The sequence below is a fragment of the Hyperolius riggenbachi genome, chromosome 10, assembly GCF_040937935.1.
Source record: "Hyperolius riggenbachi isolate aHypRig1 chromosome 10, aHypRig1.pri, whole genome shotgun sequence".
Lineage (NCBI taxonomy): Eukaryota > Metazoa > Chordata > Amphibia > Anura > Hyperoliidae > Hyperolius > Hyperolius riggenbachi.
The window spans coordinates 71,159,431-71,174,017 of record NC_090655.1 but is presented as its reverse complement, the minus strand read 5'-3'; the positions used below and the strand labels follow the sequence as shown (position 1 = coordinate 71,174,017).

The window sequence follows — 14,587 nt, the reverse complement described above, 5'->3', positions numbered from 1 at the left end:
GGCTATTTCAATGGTAGTGATGGTGACGTACATAAATCGCAGCAATGGCCGTTAGCAAAGTCTGAATCTCACGAAATGTCTCATGCAGGTGGAAGACATATTGTTAGACTTGGATTCCAAAGATGGGGTCCCTACATCTCTGCAAACCAGAGTTACAGGGGTCCAAAATTGGTAAAATCCCCCATAGGATTTCATTGCCTCCCTATTTCACTTTCCAAAATCTCACATCTTTTCAAAGGGCAATGGCTCAGCAGTACCAAATTTTCTAGCATTGTAGGGACCCTTAGGGGGAACATGACTGGTGAGTTTCGGGCCCCTAGGCCGAAGAGGTCATAGCCTAGGGTCACAAAAACCTGTTTATTTGGGTTATTTCAATGGTAGTGATGGTGACGTACATAAATCGCAGCAATGGCCGTTAGCAAAGTCTGAATCTCACGAAATGTCTCATGCAGGTAGAAGACATATTGTTAGACTTGGATTCCAAAGATGGGGTCCCTACATCTCTGCAAACCAGAGTTACAGGGGTCCAAAATTGGTAAAATCCCCCATAGGATTTCATTGCCTCCCTATTTCACTTTCCAAAATCTCACATCTTTTCAAAGGGCAATGGCTCAGCAGTACCAAATTTTCTAGCATTGTAGGGACCCTTAGGGGGATCATGACTGGTGAGTTTTGCCACTGCTGTGTTTACATTTAGCCTGCGAGCCGCGATCGGCGGCCCGCAGGCTATTCACGGAGCCCCCCGCCGTGAATTGACAGGAAGCGGCTGCTTCCTGATTAATTAGCCTGCAGCCGGCGACGCAGAACTGCGTCGCTGGTCCTGCAGCTGCCACTTTGCCGACGCTCGGTATGAGTGCGCGGTCGGCAAGTGGTTAAAGGAATACTATTGATTAAAGCATTTTTTTTCAATGCTGTATGTTAGGGCACACATTACCATAAGTACTAGGAGCAATTTCCTTCCTCACACAGCTCTGCCTCTCTGCTGTAAAATCCTGGGTAAAATTTAGATACAAAAGTGTCAGGCTCTTAAAGGGCTAGACAATGGCCTCGATTCATCAGTGTCTTTGCGATAACTTTATCCAGTTCGTTAAATTACCGAATTCGAAGATTAACGATTTTCTAGTTGTATTCATCAGAGTTTTTCCGCAATCTGTGTGACTTCGATAAAATATCGATAACAATGCGATAACCATTTGGTAACGTGTCAATATTTCCATTTTACAGCTGTAATTTAACATTCCCGTGGAATTGTGAGTGAAAGGCAGTCCTTTGAACACCACATAGCAACATTCCAAATAGGGCTTAATACCCAGACCAGGATTCTGGAAATGGCTTTGGACAATCCCACAATTTTGCCAGCTACGGCTTGATAGGAGCCTTTTCTGAAAACATGTAGTGCAGCTAGCAAATTAGTTAACCCTGGCACTGCCTGTGTTCTCTTACAAGATGATTCAAGAAAAATGCAGATGTCCTGTTATAGCAAATAAATCTATTCTCTTGCAAATTGATATGGTTCTAGACCTTATTCTTGCCCTTCGGCGCCTTTGAATCACTCTCAGCTGCTACATAACCACTTCAAATGGCTCCATCTTCTCAGTCAGCAATGATCTGACAGAAATAAAGACAGAGCAGTGAAGGAGATAACTAATCCTAAATGTAACGCTAAACCACGCCCACTTTCATTTTCATGAATTGCACTTTCTTCCGTTTTAACGCATCACTAACGAATGATTACCGAATTATTACTGAATGCTCGCTAACAGCTGTAGATAAATTTGATGAATCCTGAAATCAACTTAATGAATTCGGTATTTTACCGAACTGTCGTTAACCAATTCGATAAGTCTTGATGAATGGAGGCCCATGTTCCTACACAGGGGGGTTGCTATCAACTCCTCAGTGTATAGTTTAATAATCACCTTGCTGAAAGAATCTGGTTTTGTTCAATCAACCACAGCAACCCAGGAGAACATTGTGTAAAGAAAAATATCCCAAAGCAACCAATAAGAACTCATCCTCCAACTCATCTGTTTGACACTCTAAAATCTATGAATGGCTGTTGGAGGCAACCTATTTTTTTTGCATCAGTTTATGTTTATCGACTACACTCAACAAAAGAAACTGCAGTAACCTTTTCATTTTATCTCTATAACAAGGTCAGAAGACAAAACCCAACATGCGTATTTACTGCAGAAATGAAAATATGTATTCCAGCTCTATTATTTATGGGGCTCCGCCGAAGTCACACACAGTTAAAGAAAGGTTGTGCAGTTAGCTTTTTTACTTGAGCTAATAATTTCAGGAGACTATTTCCTTGCTTTCACTTTTAGTGGCCTTGAAATTAATGTGTTCAAACATGTCCAGTAACGAGCACAGAAACACATAGGCAGAGACAAAATAATTTAGACAAGAGGCAAGAATAATTATTGGGGTGAGTGCGGAGCTTGTAGAGTGGGCGTTCCATTGGACCGCAGCCAAATGTGGATTCTCACCAGGAACTTTCAGCACTTAGGTAAAAATGTTGCAACTGAATGTCGGTACTGCCAACGGTGGGATATAGATATATATATAGACAAGGACTGACTGTGTATGGAAAATTATTGAAGCAAATAATCTGTAAATAGGGGTTTATAGTCTAAAATATTTCAGAAAACACATTTACGTAGGTTTAAAGTGCACCTGTCATCCTGACGTAAACCATGGGCTGCCAGAAAATAAGGTAATGAAGACTCACGATTTAAAGTGAGACCTTGGTCCAGTAGACCATATTCTCTACTGCTTGTCCTTTCCAGTCTCCGAGTTATATTTTTTGGCTTCAGTGGTTTCTGGTCTCTATGACAACCTGCAACAAAGAGCAAAGGGAACCTTAGTAAACAGAGTCCAAATTTTACATTTGCATTTCGTCTCTTTAACATTCAGCTTGGGGAACAAAAGAAACCATTTTTAGTGTGTATGGGTTTTTTTGTCAAATGAGGCTTCTAAAATGATAAATCGTGTTTGTAAATATAGTCATTAGAAAGGGTCAGTGAGAACCTCATAATTCTGGACTACTTGAAGATTTAAAGGTGAGAGGGATATGGAGGCCGCCATATTTATTTCCTTTTAAACAATACCAGTTTGCCTGGCTGTCCTCCTGATCTTGTGTCTCTAGTACTTTTAGCCATACACCTTGAACAAGCATGCAGCAGATCAGGTACTCAGCTGACTCAGGTTTTACCAGATTAACCATATGCTTCTTCCGGGGTCCACTACTACTTATGCCAGAAGATCAACAGGGCTGGGATAGTTTATAAGGAAATAAATATGGCAGCCTCCATATCCCTCTCACCTTGGGTTCTCTTTAAAGGAAACCTGAAGGGAAACAAATGCTTAATTGGGTTACTTTCCTCAGTAGAGGGAAGCTTCTGGATAATCCAGAGGCTTCTCTCGCCGTCACAGAAATTAAGCCGCAATGAAGTTTGGACCCTGGCAGCGCCCTCTATTTATCGGGCACCCAAATTTCCCCTCAGTGCTGATATTTTCATTTGCATGCTGCGTCGCTGCCCACAACCGCTGCGCAAAAACGTAACCGTATGTGCCAGCATTGTTACTATAGCGGGTAAACTACATTGGCAGCAATGGGCGCAGGGCTTTATCAGGTGTGGAAGCCGATAAATAGTGGGTGCCCCTCACCCCTTATTGGGTAAGACTGGGGGAGGGGGAGGGTCTTAAAGGTTAGGTGTGGGGAGGGTCTTAAGGGTTAGGCATCAGGTGGTAAGGGTTAGGCGAAGGAGGGGGGCTAGTGTTAGGCGTTAAAGGATACCCGAACTGAAATGTGACATAATGAGATAGACATGTGCATGTACAGTGCCTAGCACACAAATAACTATGCTGTGTTCCTTTTTTTCTTTCTCTGCCTGAAAGAGTTAAATATAAGGTATGCAAGTGGCTGACTCAGTCCTGACTCAGACAGGAAGTGACTACAGTGTGACCTTCACTGATAAGAAATTCCATCTATAAAACACTTTCCTAATAGAAAATGGCTTCTGAGAGCAAGAACGAGGTAAAAAAAGGGGAATTTCTTATCAGTGAGGGTCACACTGTAGTCACTTCATGTCTAAGTTAGGACTGAGTCAGCCACTTACATACCTGATATGTAACTCTTTCAGGCAGAGAAAGAAAAAAAGGAACACAGCATAGTTATTTGTGTGCCTGGCACTGTACATACACATGTCTATCTCATTATGTCACATTTCAGTTCGGGTATCCTTTAAGAGGCAGGATTCTATGAGAGAATAGGTTAGGTTAGGACATAGCATATCGCTAATTTTGCAGATCTTTTACTATTATAGTGGATAATAGAATATTGGTAAAATTACAGATATTCTATTGCAGTTATTTTGCTCCCATTTCTACATGCAGTGCTTTCATAGGTACGCTTCTCCCGTCCCCCTTGTGGTTCCAGCTGAAGCTTGTTGCCAAGGGCTTGTCAATAGAACTCGGCTGCTCTGTGGAAGTGCAGACGGCTCCTGCCTGCACAGTAACATGTATATAGCCAAACAGGCTTGGCTTTCCCATGAGCAGCAGTTCCTTGCCACTACACAGGGGGGAGCCTTCCTGCATCTGCACAGTGCAGTCACGCTCATTCATGTACGGGTGCACAGCCACAAGCTTCAAGGGGGTTCTGGTGTCTAGCAGTGGTCTGCAGGAATGTATGGGAAACCTCTGGACTAACCAGAGCCTTCTTTTTACTGAGGTAAGTATGTAAACTTTTGCCTCCACCAAAGTTACAGGTTTTCTTTAATGCAAATTGCTTGCAGCTTATAATTGGGCCAATCCATATCAGCAGAAAGTGCATTTGATTGGTTGAATTCCAGCACCACGGAATATGTTGGCACTTTATAAACCAATAATAATTTTCATGCAAGCGGGAAACTATTAGCACCTCTGTGACCATCTCTAGTAGTCATGTGATCGATACACTCAGATAAAGAAATTACTGGCAAGATTTGTGGGCAAGACTGCTGCTTGGATCAGTATCATTAGTCTGCTTAGATTGTATTTCCCCCACCCCCCCAATTTCATCAGGGATACAAAAGTGCCCAGAGCTAGAGTGCCCACAATACATGACAACAGCCTGTTGCGCCCTTACCGGCAGGGCTGAATTTACAATAAGGCACTGTAGACACGCGCCTACAGGCGCCTTATGATGGAAAGGCGTCTCACTGTTCTCCCCTAGTGCCTGCCTCCCACCTTCCCTACGCAGAGCGTAAATGAGAGATTACTCACTCAGCTCTAGTCATTTCAATGACGAGATCTCCCCTCTGCCTGGGGCACCACTAGCTAGTTAATACTGAATATCTCTGGCTACCTAATGCCAAGGGACACCTGTAGCTAGCTACCTATAATGGGCAAGGAAAGTGACAACTGGCCAGCTATCACACTTGCGGTGCAGTTCAGCAGGTGTTTGTAGGTTCATGGAGGGTGAAGTCTAGGTTGCCAGGATATCTGTGCCTATAGGCTCCTGTGATGTAAAAACGGACCTGCCCACCGGTCAAAGCCCCTTGAACTCTAAAAACCACATCTTTTCTCCTGTACATATGTTATGGTTGCCTGTCTTTTTTGCCTCAGGATATTGCTGAAGTATCTTTTTTGAAAATACGTCTTCTTATTCCCCCTTTTCTAACACTAAGCCAAGTTCGTCCTACATGCATAAGTAGCCATGTTCATTCTGTTATCTGGTGGTCTGAGTGATGGAGAGGCACGGGGGCAGGCATGGCAGAGCAGCACAGAGACAGGCATGGGGGCGCAGCACAGGGGCAGGCATTGCGGCGCAGCACAGGGGCAGGCATTGCGCCCATGGCTGCACCGCTCTAGATATGCCTGTGAATACAGAACAAGACCAGGCAGGCCTTATGCAAGACACTTCCAAATCAATACAAAACCCTAACCGCTTAACAACCAAAGGCACTGCATACCTTCCCTTTTGTGCATCATTATGACAATATGTTTAATAATAAATGATGGAGACATATTAACAACATGCAGCTAATTGTAATTTAAGTAACAGAATATGCTCCAGGAATAAAACACCTCTAATGGTCTTTGAAAGGTCTACCCCTTGGGTCAATAACAATAATAATAAAAAGTATAACACAGCATTAAGATACATATAAAAAGATGCACGTAGATTAAATAAAGAATTCAGTCACTTTTGTAAAACAGAAATGAAAAAGGCAAACGTTAATTGTTTTAATGAATATTTTAAATACTTGCACTTCACAATGAATTATCTGTACGAGATAACCTTATCAGCAAATTAGGCTCATATTTACACTGACGCGGCAACGCTGACCAGCCAATCAGTAATTAGTTTTGTCTACTGAAGCAGAACTTAAAAATGAAATCAAGTATGTGATTGTTGAGCATTTCAGTGCTGTAATAGCACATATTGTAACTCAAGTACTTTTATAAGACAATTTAATAAAGAAGCACAAAGACCAGAAGACCAGGGCTGTTCTATAAATTGCAGTCAAACATAACTACCTAGATTTGATCATTTTTAAGCGTAGGACAGTCACAGCAATAAAAGTGGATAGCCGTTTTTCTTGGTTTTGGGGGACCTATAAATATATTTTAAAAATTCTGAATGTATTTAAAGTAAACCTGTAATGAAGAAAAAAGTGCTCCTGGGCAGGTCTGGTTCTAGACTTTTTGCTGCCTGAGGAAAACTTGTGAGGATGCATCCCCCACTCCAATAGGTTGGATAATTGCCCCCAGTATAGTTAGCCTGCAGGAGCGTAGCAATAGGGGTTGCAGAGGATACAACTGCATCAGGGCCCTTAGGTCAGAGAGGCCCCAAAGGGCCCTCCCTCAACTACAGTATTAGCTCTCTATTGGTCCTGTGCTCATAATATACACTTCTATAGATACTTTGAATAGTGTTAATCATTAACAAACTGTTCCCCATCGCCTTCTTGCGCCTCTGACACTGTAGTTGCCATTGGCAGGGTTTGGTGCACCGTGTCAAAAACCTAAGCGGTTCTTGCCTTTTTCATGATTGCTAACTCAGTAAAGGACCAGCCCTTAAAGCGTTGCCATCATATAAATCCGGCAGAGCGGGGTCTGAACCCTCTATAACAGTAATTATAGATTGACTGTGTACCTTGAAATGAATCAGCGCACTCAGTATATGATTTTATATATGAAAAATTGTATTTGCTTATCATACAGCATATATACAAAATATGAAGTAGTGTTTCCTTCTAACAGTATTCCATCTCATCAAGGCTTTAGAGCCAAGCGATCATCAATCTTCTAAGTACATTCAAAAAAAAATAGAATAGTTGTGTTATGTAGAATAAGATCAAAAGTAGTCTCATCTGTATCAGTAGCTGTGTATCTAGTAGCTGTGTAAAACTTGTAGTAATCTTCTTAAAGAAATAGCATAAAAAATAGCTTCTAAAAAAACTTCTTGCTAACATCTTAACAGAACTTAATGCTAAAAAATTTATAAAGTAAATCACCAGAATATTAAGCATATTACCCCTTCTCTGTCATCTCTTCAGCATCTAGAACCACGTGTTGGAAGGTAGCTTCTGTCTCATGTGTCTTCTCAGGACATTGGTAGGCTAGCACAATCTATGAGCTTTCAGCTCCTACTTTTATAGTGGTTGGATGCAATATGGCTGCCTAATCTGGAATTTCCCTAAATCCCAGGTTCTGATTGGCTAAAAATTCCGGCGTAAATCGCTATCTTTGACATTTAAAATACCCATAACACTTTTTTGTTTTGAATACCTTAATTATATTAACTGTGAGAATCTACGTAGGTTTGAAATGTTTACACATTCTGATTAGGTCATTTCTGACACAGTTAATTAAAAATAGACGTCACCAGCCATCTTGTCTGCTGGTTGACTTATTTGCCCCAGACATTGGACTTTTAAACAATGTCATTCATGACACATTTCTGATAATGTGTCCCTCTGCTAATTAGTTTGGAATGGGTCTGTCCTTTTTCAGACATACGACTGGTCAGGTTGACACACTGTAAAAAGTCTATTTCAAGTTGAATTAGGATAATGCAAATTTTGGAAGTATATTTATACAACTTGAAAATGGACCAATCAAATAGAGCCAAGGTGGATTTCAGATAGTCCATTTTCAAGATGCATACATAAATTACATAATCCTGCATCAAGTCATTTGCATCTCATTTACCATCAATAATCCTGACCGTGGCCACTTCCTGCACCACAGGTCATAATTGTTACAGGCTGCAAAATCCTCACAGAGATTCATTCTTTGCCTATCTGCTTGCACTCTGAACAACAGGATTATGCAATCCAAGCAGCAGCATCTTTGCCAGGGGATGTGGTGCACCAGGTGACTGACCGCTAAGGATGTCAAAAAAGCCTCCCACAGAGGCCATGAGCAGGAAGGGGAAAAGGGCTGGGGGGACAGAGGTGGGGAGGGGGGCCAGACCCACCCCCCTTACCTGGGTCCCCTCCTTCTGCATTCTCCCCCTCCAGATATGCAGCTGGAAGTGGCAGTGGACGGGGAATTACTCACTTGACTATTGCATTCTAGCTGCTGGAATGTTGCTTCACCGTCACGTACCACATCTCCACCTTCAATGCCTCTCACTATGTTTCCGCTAATCAGGAAGCACAGTGATCGGCATTGAAGGTGGAGACCTGTGGCATGTGTGACGGTGACACAGCGTCCCAGAGCCTGAAACACAAGAGTCCGGTGAGTAATTCCCCGCCCACTGCCACTGTCTGCTGCATATCTGGAGGGGGAGAGTGCTGGAAGAAGGGGACCCAGGTGAGGGAGGGGGGGATCTGCCCCCCTCCCCACCGCTGTCTCCGCTAGCCCTCCTTCCACTCTCCCCATACGGGGGCCAACTAGGCTACCTATTACAGGGGGTAACTATACTAGGGCAACTATGCTATCTATACTGGGGGCATCTATACCTGGCATTACCCACCATGACACTCACTCCTTTCCTTTTTTTTGCGTGGCAGTGGGGTGTGTCTTTTAATACCCAGCACCGGGTGTCAAATGCCCTAGGTACACCACTGGCTTTACCACAGTGTCAAAACACTAACTACCTGTACTCACTGTTACTGTTCTTGTGCTTAAAATTCCAAGAATTCGAACACCAACACTAGTCATGTAAACCGAACGGTGACCACACATGAAACAATCTGAAGACTATTAATTAGCACCAATAAAGCAACATAGGGATTTCAGCTTAAAAAGATTTAAATCCAATGCTAATTTTTTGGGGGTAACTATTGGGTAGTGTGGGAGGTAAGGGGTTAATTTGAGATGTTAAATGTCTTTTAATGAAAAAAAGTGTGTAGATGTAATTTTACTATTTGGCCACAAGATAACTTCTGTATACGTAGTATTACTATGCAAAGAGGTAGTTATGCGTGGATGTGTATCGGTTTTTGTGAATGGCGGCGCCGTCTAATTGACAGCTGTGATCATTCACACGGGGACTTAGATCAATAAAGGGGAACTGTGTTCCCATTCATTGATCTCCCGGCTAACGGGAAGGGACGTAGTAGCTATGTCCCTGTACGGAGATTTGGCATTTTGCAGGGACGTAGTTACTTGCCCCGGGGGAGGAGAAGTGGTTAATGAAAGATGTGCTATGATGAGAGCAACTACTGAAGAAATTGTCAGCTGGTTTTAAAAGTGATTCTGTACCTGAAGCTATGTACACCGCATGCCGAGTTCTTGGCTCACAGTAACAAGAGGAGTTGATTAAACACCAAAAAGGGTTCTCAAAGCCTCTATGATTAATTCTTAAAAAGTGTTTTTTGACCCTTTGCACTGATTCATGGTATTTTTCTTCCATGAAAACCTACATGTACTTTTCATGAAAATGATTTTGATTTGGAGCAATCTTGTGGCTTGTAACAAAAAGGACCAGTTTGACCTCACAGGAGGCATAGATAGCCATAGATGTCCTGGCACCTCCGAATTTGCCCTCCATGAACTTACAAACCTTCACCAAACTGCACCGCGAATTTGCTGGCTATCCTATCTTCTCCCTTACTTCCCTTGCCCCTCATAAGTAAGCTACAGGTGTCCCTTAGTATTAGGTAGCCAGAATTACCCTCAATATTAAGTAACTAGAGGTGCTTCCTAGTATCAGGTAGCAAGAGGAATCTCGGTATCAAGTAGCTAGAGGAGTCCCTGACTGAAGGGAGATCTCATCAGTGGAATGCCGAGAGCAGAGTGAGTGACCTCTCATTTACACTCTCATCAGGACTCTGGAGAAGGAGGGAGGGAGGCACTGGGGGAGGGGAGTGAGCCGCCTTTCCCTCATCAGGCAGAGGCATGTGCCTACAGTGCCTTGTGGTAAATCTGGCCCTGAATTATGGTTATTTTTGGTAAATTGCAGTAAAATAATTAAGGTCCTGTGAAAAAGGGGCTGATTTATCACAGCTGCAGCGCTGAAGAGGCATGGGTTAATACTAGCGAGCGCACGCTACGTGCAGTCCTGTCATCTTAGCGTGCACTGTTTACTTACGCACCATCCTTCTAAAGGTGGCCACTAATGATCCAACCTTTTTCATCCAATCTTACCATTTCTATGTAATATAAGGGAACTGCCTAAATTATCCATTCAATGTATTTACTCAATTTACCCTTATACTACATAGATTTGGTAAGATTGGATGAAAAAGATTGGATCATTAGTGGCCACCATAAGTGCCTGCGATGTGGTTGTAGCGTGACTGCAAATCCGTGATACTTCACTACTGTAGTAGCAGCCACACTAGTGAAGTATTGCAGCCATGCTTCAACCACATAACAATAATAATAGCGTGCACTCACAAGTATTAACCCGTGCTGCTTGAGTGCAGTAGCTGTGATAAATCAGCCCCAAAGTGAGGGGTGAGGCACCACTTACTTTATTATTGTCTAGGTGATGGGCGGGGTCAGGTGTATACTGCACTCTGGATGTGACACTTCTGTTGGGAGGCAGCTTTAGAGTCAATTTTGGATGTGACTGCATTAGCCAAATCCCAGCTTGGGTCTGGAGTTGGCCAGGAGTTGCGTGAGTGCTTCTCGACACCGAATTCTGGGTTAAAAATTATCCATCTAGTTTTGAAATTGCTGATTGCGCAGTGAGGGCTGGATCACACTGCAAGAGCATTTTCAATGTGCTTGTGATTTGAAAAGCTCTTGCTAATGTAATGCTATGAATGTGTTCTCACTTGAGGGATAGAACAGTATTAGCAAGAGTCAAATCACTAGCACTCAAAAAGCTGTTGCAGAGTGAACCAGGCCATAGGTTTGGAACCCACTAGCAGTGCTTTTCTAAGCGCTTGTGATTTGAAAAGCTCTTGCTAATGTAATGCTATGGGTGTGATCCCACTTGAGGGATGGGAGTTTATAAAAATCCCCCATAGCATTGCATTAGCAAGAGCTTTTCAAATTGCTAGCACTTAGAAAAGGGCTGTTAGTGGGTCCCAGGCCTTCGTGTTTCCTAAAAGCACAGCAGGTCTGTGCAGTGGCATAGCTACAGATCATGGGGTTCCATAGCAAGACTTTCATGGGGCCCTCATGGAAGCAATACCACCTACCCCTACCCTATAGATATGAATTAATTGGGCAATTTACATTCTCATATAATTAACACTGCATATAGTTCATGGGCACGGATATAAAGTCAGAGGGTGGAGAAACACAAGAAAGTTAATAGTGAATAGAATAAGTACCACCTGGGCCCTCTATGCTGCAGGGCCCCATAGCAGCTGCTCTGGCTATTGCTACGCCCCTGTCTTTGCATGGAGAGTGTATGAGGTGACAGGTCAAGGGCAAACGCAGGATTTTTAAGGGGGGAGTTCCTGAAAGGTCCAGAAGCACATATGTCCCCGAGTGCTTCCGAATACAGGAGGCTCCATACTGCCCATGCACAAAAGTGCGCTGGCGTATTACGGAGCTGCCTATCTTTGGAAGTACTCAAGGACACGAGTGTTTCTGAGGGCTTCTGGTAGCAGCAAATGTGAACGGGGGACAGCGCTGGAACAACTCCCCAAGAGAGGAACAGGAGATAGACTTAGTTTGGACAATTCAGTGGAATATGCCACAGTGTCACATAGCGCAAGCGATACCCATATGATGCAGGGATATATGCATCTGCGGAAGATGTCGGCGCTACATAAATACTAAATAATAATATTTTGCCTCACCAGGATTGCACTTTTATTTAGCTTTCCTGTATGACAAGAACACACAGCCAGCTCTAGGGGAAGAGGGAAACAAAGGTGAATGAAGGAGGCTGGTGCACACCAAGAGTGCTTCTGAGCGTTTTTCAAATCAACAGTGATTTGAAAAGCGCTTGGCTAATGTTACCCTATGAGGGTGTTCTCACAGCAGCGTTGTGATTTTTTCAAAATCGCAGGTATACTGCATGTAGCATGTTTTTGAGCAATTCATTCAAAAATCGCTCTGAAAATCACTTCACAAAATCACACTCACAAATTGCTAGCGATTGCTATTGTCATTTTGGCGTGCACTAGCCCAGAGAGAGGAGTGGAGAAATTGAGAATAGCCTGAGATGGAGCAGAGAACTTATCTGAATTGCAGTCCCACATCAGACAGGCTACTTGCCTGTAATCGGACTCCTGTCCCTGTCAGTCTCTCACACAAGTCAGAAAGAAGCCCTCCTGGAGTCTAGGGACTGTCAAAAACTTTTCAGCTTGTTAAACACCTTACCCACACATGCAGTCATTATAACAATGGGGAGAGACCAGACAGATGTTTGCCCACGGACCCTGAGTCCAGGCAAGCTCTGCATCATGCTGTGCATATTTACCAGCCTGCCTGCACTCTAATTTCATCATGTCTCACACTTCTGTGCTGTGAAGAGTCCAGGACTCCATAATCAACATTCTCTAACTGCAGGCTGCATCTTCTTGTGAGGGAAGCTCAGCTGCCTCTCTCATTCTATTAGCTGGAGGGAAGCACCAGAAGTAAGAAGGGAGGGAGAATGAGGCTGTTTATATTATGCGGGCTTCCCTGGCTGAATACACAGCTCAGTGCAGGGGGGAGGTTCCAGACACCCGGAATAGCCCCCTCAGTTCGCCAGTGCAGGTGGAGCACCAGCTGCAGCAGTCTGTGCTGACAATTGTGGACCTTGGAGCAAACAAAGTATACTATGGGATTTTCTATACACACTTTCTGCAACCTTGACAAACAAAGCCAGTTTTTGTTTTTGCAGCGTTTACCACAATAAAGCACCTTTTTGTTTGTGGAGCCTATATCCTAACTACTGTGGCAAAACCTATCCACTTGAAGGTATTTCAATTACACCTGAACTGAGCAGGATATGGAGGCTGCCATATTTATTTTCTTAAGGGGCCCATACACCTAACGATTTTCCCGCCGATTTAATCACTGTGATCGAATCGGCTGTGAAAATCGTCGCACACACGCTGACCGAACGATCGATTTCCGTCTGAAATCGATCGTTCCCGACGATTCCCGTCAATCCGTCCGTGCAGAACATTTTCCTCGATGGCCGGCACGTCGGGAGTGTGTCGATAGCGGCGTTTGTGGCAATACATTACCTGCTCCAGCCGGCGCAAGTCCCTGCTCTTTCCGCTGCTTCTTCTCCACGCTCGGCTCCTCCAGCTTCACTGAACTTCCTGTCCTGACAGGAAGCTTAAACAGTAGAGCGCCCTCTACTGTTTAAACTTCCCCGGCAGAAAGTTTATTGAAGCTGCAGCCCTGGAGCCCGGAGAAGAAGACAGCAGAGACCAGAGGACTCGTGCCGTAATGTATGCGGGGGGTGTGTGTTGGTGCTAGCTCCACAGATTGTGGTCGGTTTCATGCTGAAATCGATTCACAATCTGTTTGCAGTAAAGGCAGCCATACGATCCCTCTCTGATCAGATTCGATCAGAGAGGGATCTATTTGTTGGTCGATCTGATGGCAAATCGACCAGTGTATGGCCACCTTTAGACAATACCAGCTGTCTGCCAGTCCTACTGATCTCTTTGGCTACAGCAGAATCTGACACAAACAAAACAAACATGTGGCTGATCTAGTCAGGGTCCAGTCAGAGCACCTGATCGGCATGCTTGTTCAGGGTCTATGGCTGAGAGTATTGTAGGTACAGGAACTGTAGGAAAGTCAGGCAATGTGCATTGATTAAAGGATACCCGAGATGACATGATGAGATAGACATGTGTATGTACAGTACCTAGCACACAAATAACTATGCTGTGTTTTTTTCTTTCTCTGCCTGAAAGACTTAACCACTTGAGGACCCACCCTTTACCCCCCCCCTTAAGGACCAGCGTTATTTTTTGTGATCTGTGCTGGGTGGGCTGTGCAGCCCCCAGCACAGATCAGGTTTCATGCAGAGCGATCAGATCGCCCCCCTTTTTTCCCCCCTATTGGGATGGTGTGCAGGGGGGGTCTGATCGCTCTGGTGGGCAGGCTAGTTGCGGGGGGGGAGCACCTCAAAGCCCCCCTCCGCGGCGACATTCACCCCCCTCCCTCTCCTACCTGTCCCCCCGGTGATCGGGGCTGCACAGGACGCTATCCGTCCTGTGCAGCCAGTGACAGGACG

The 14,587-nt window shown here is 44.1% G+C and overlaps 1 long non-coding RNA gene across 1 annotated transcript in view; it reads right to left on the bottom strand.

The window, feature by feature from the left end:
- LOC137536596 (uncharacterized) overlaps nucleotides 1–14,587 on the bottom strand; it is a 443,111-nt gene that overhangs the window by 74,379 nt on the left and 354,145 nt on the right. Inside the window, exon 2 of the long non-coding RNA XR_011024585.1 lies at nucleotides 2,735–2,842. This is a non-coding gene — a long non-coding RNA (uncharacterized lncRNA). The remainder of the gene's footprint in view (nucleotides 1–2,734; nucleotides 2,843–14,587) is intronic.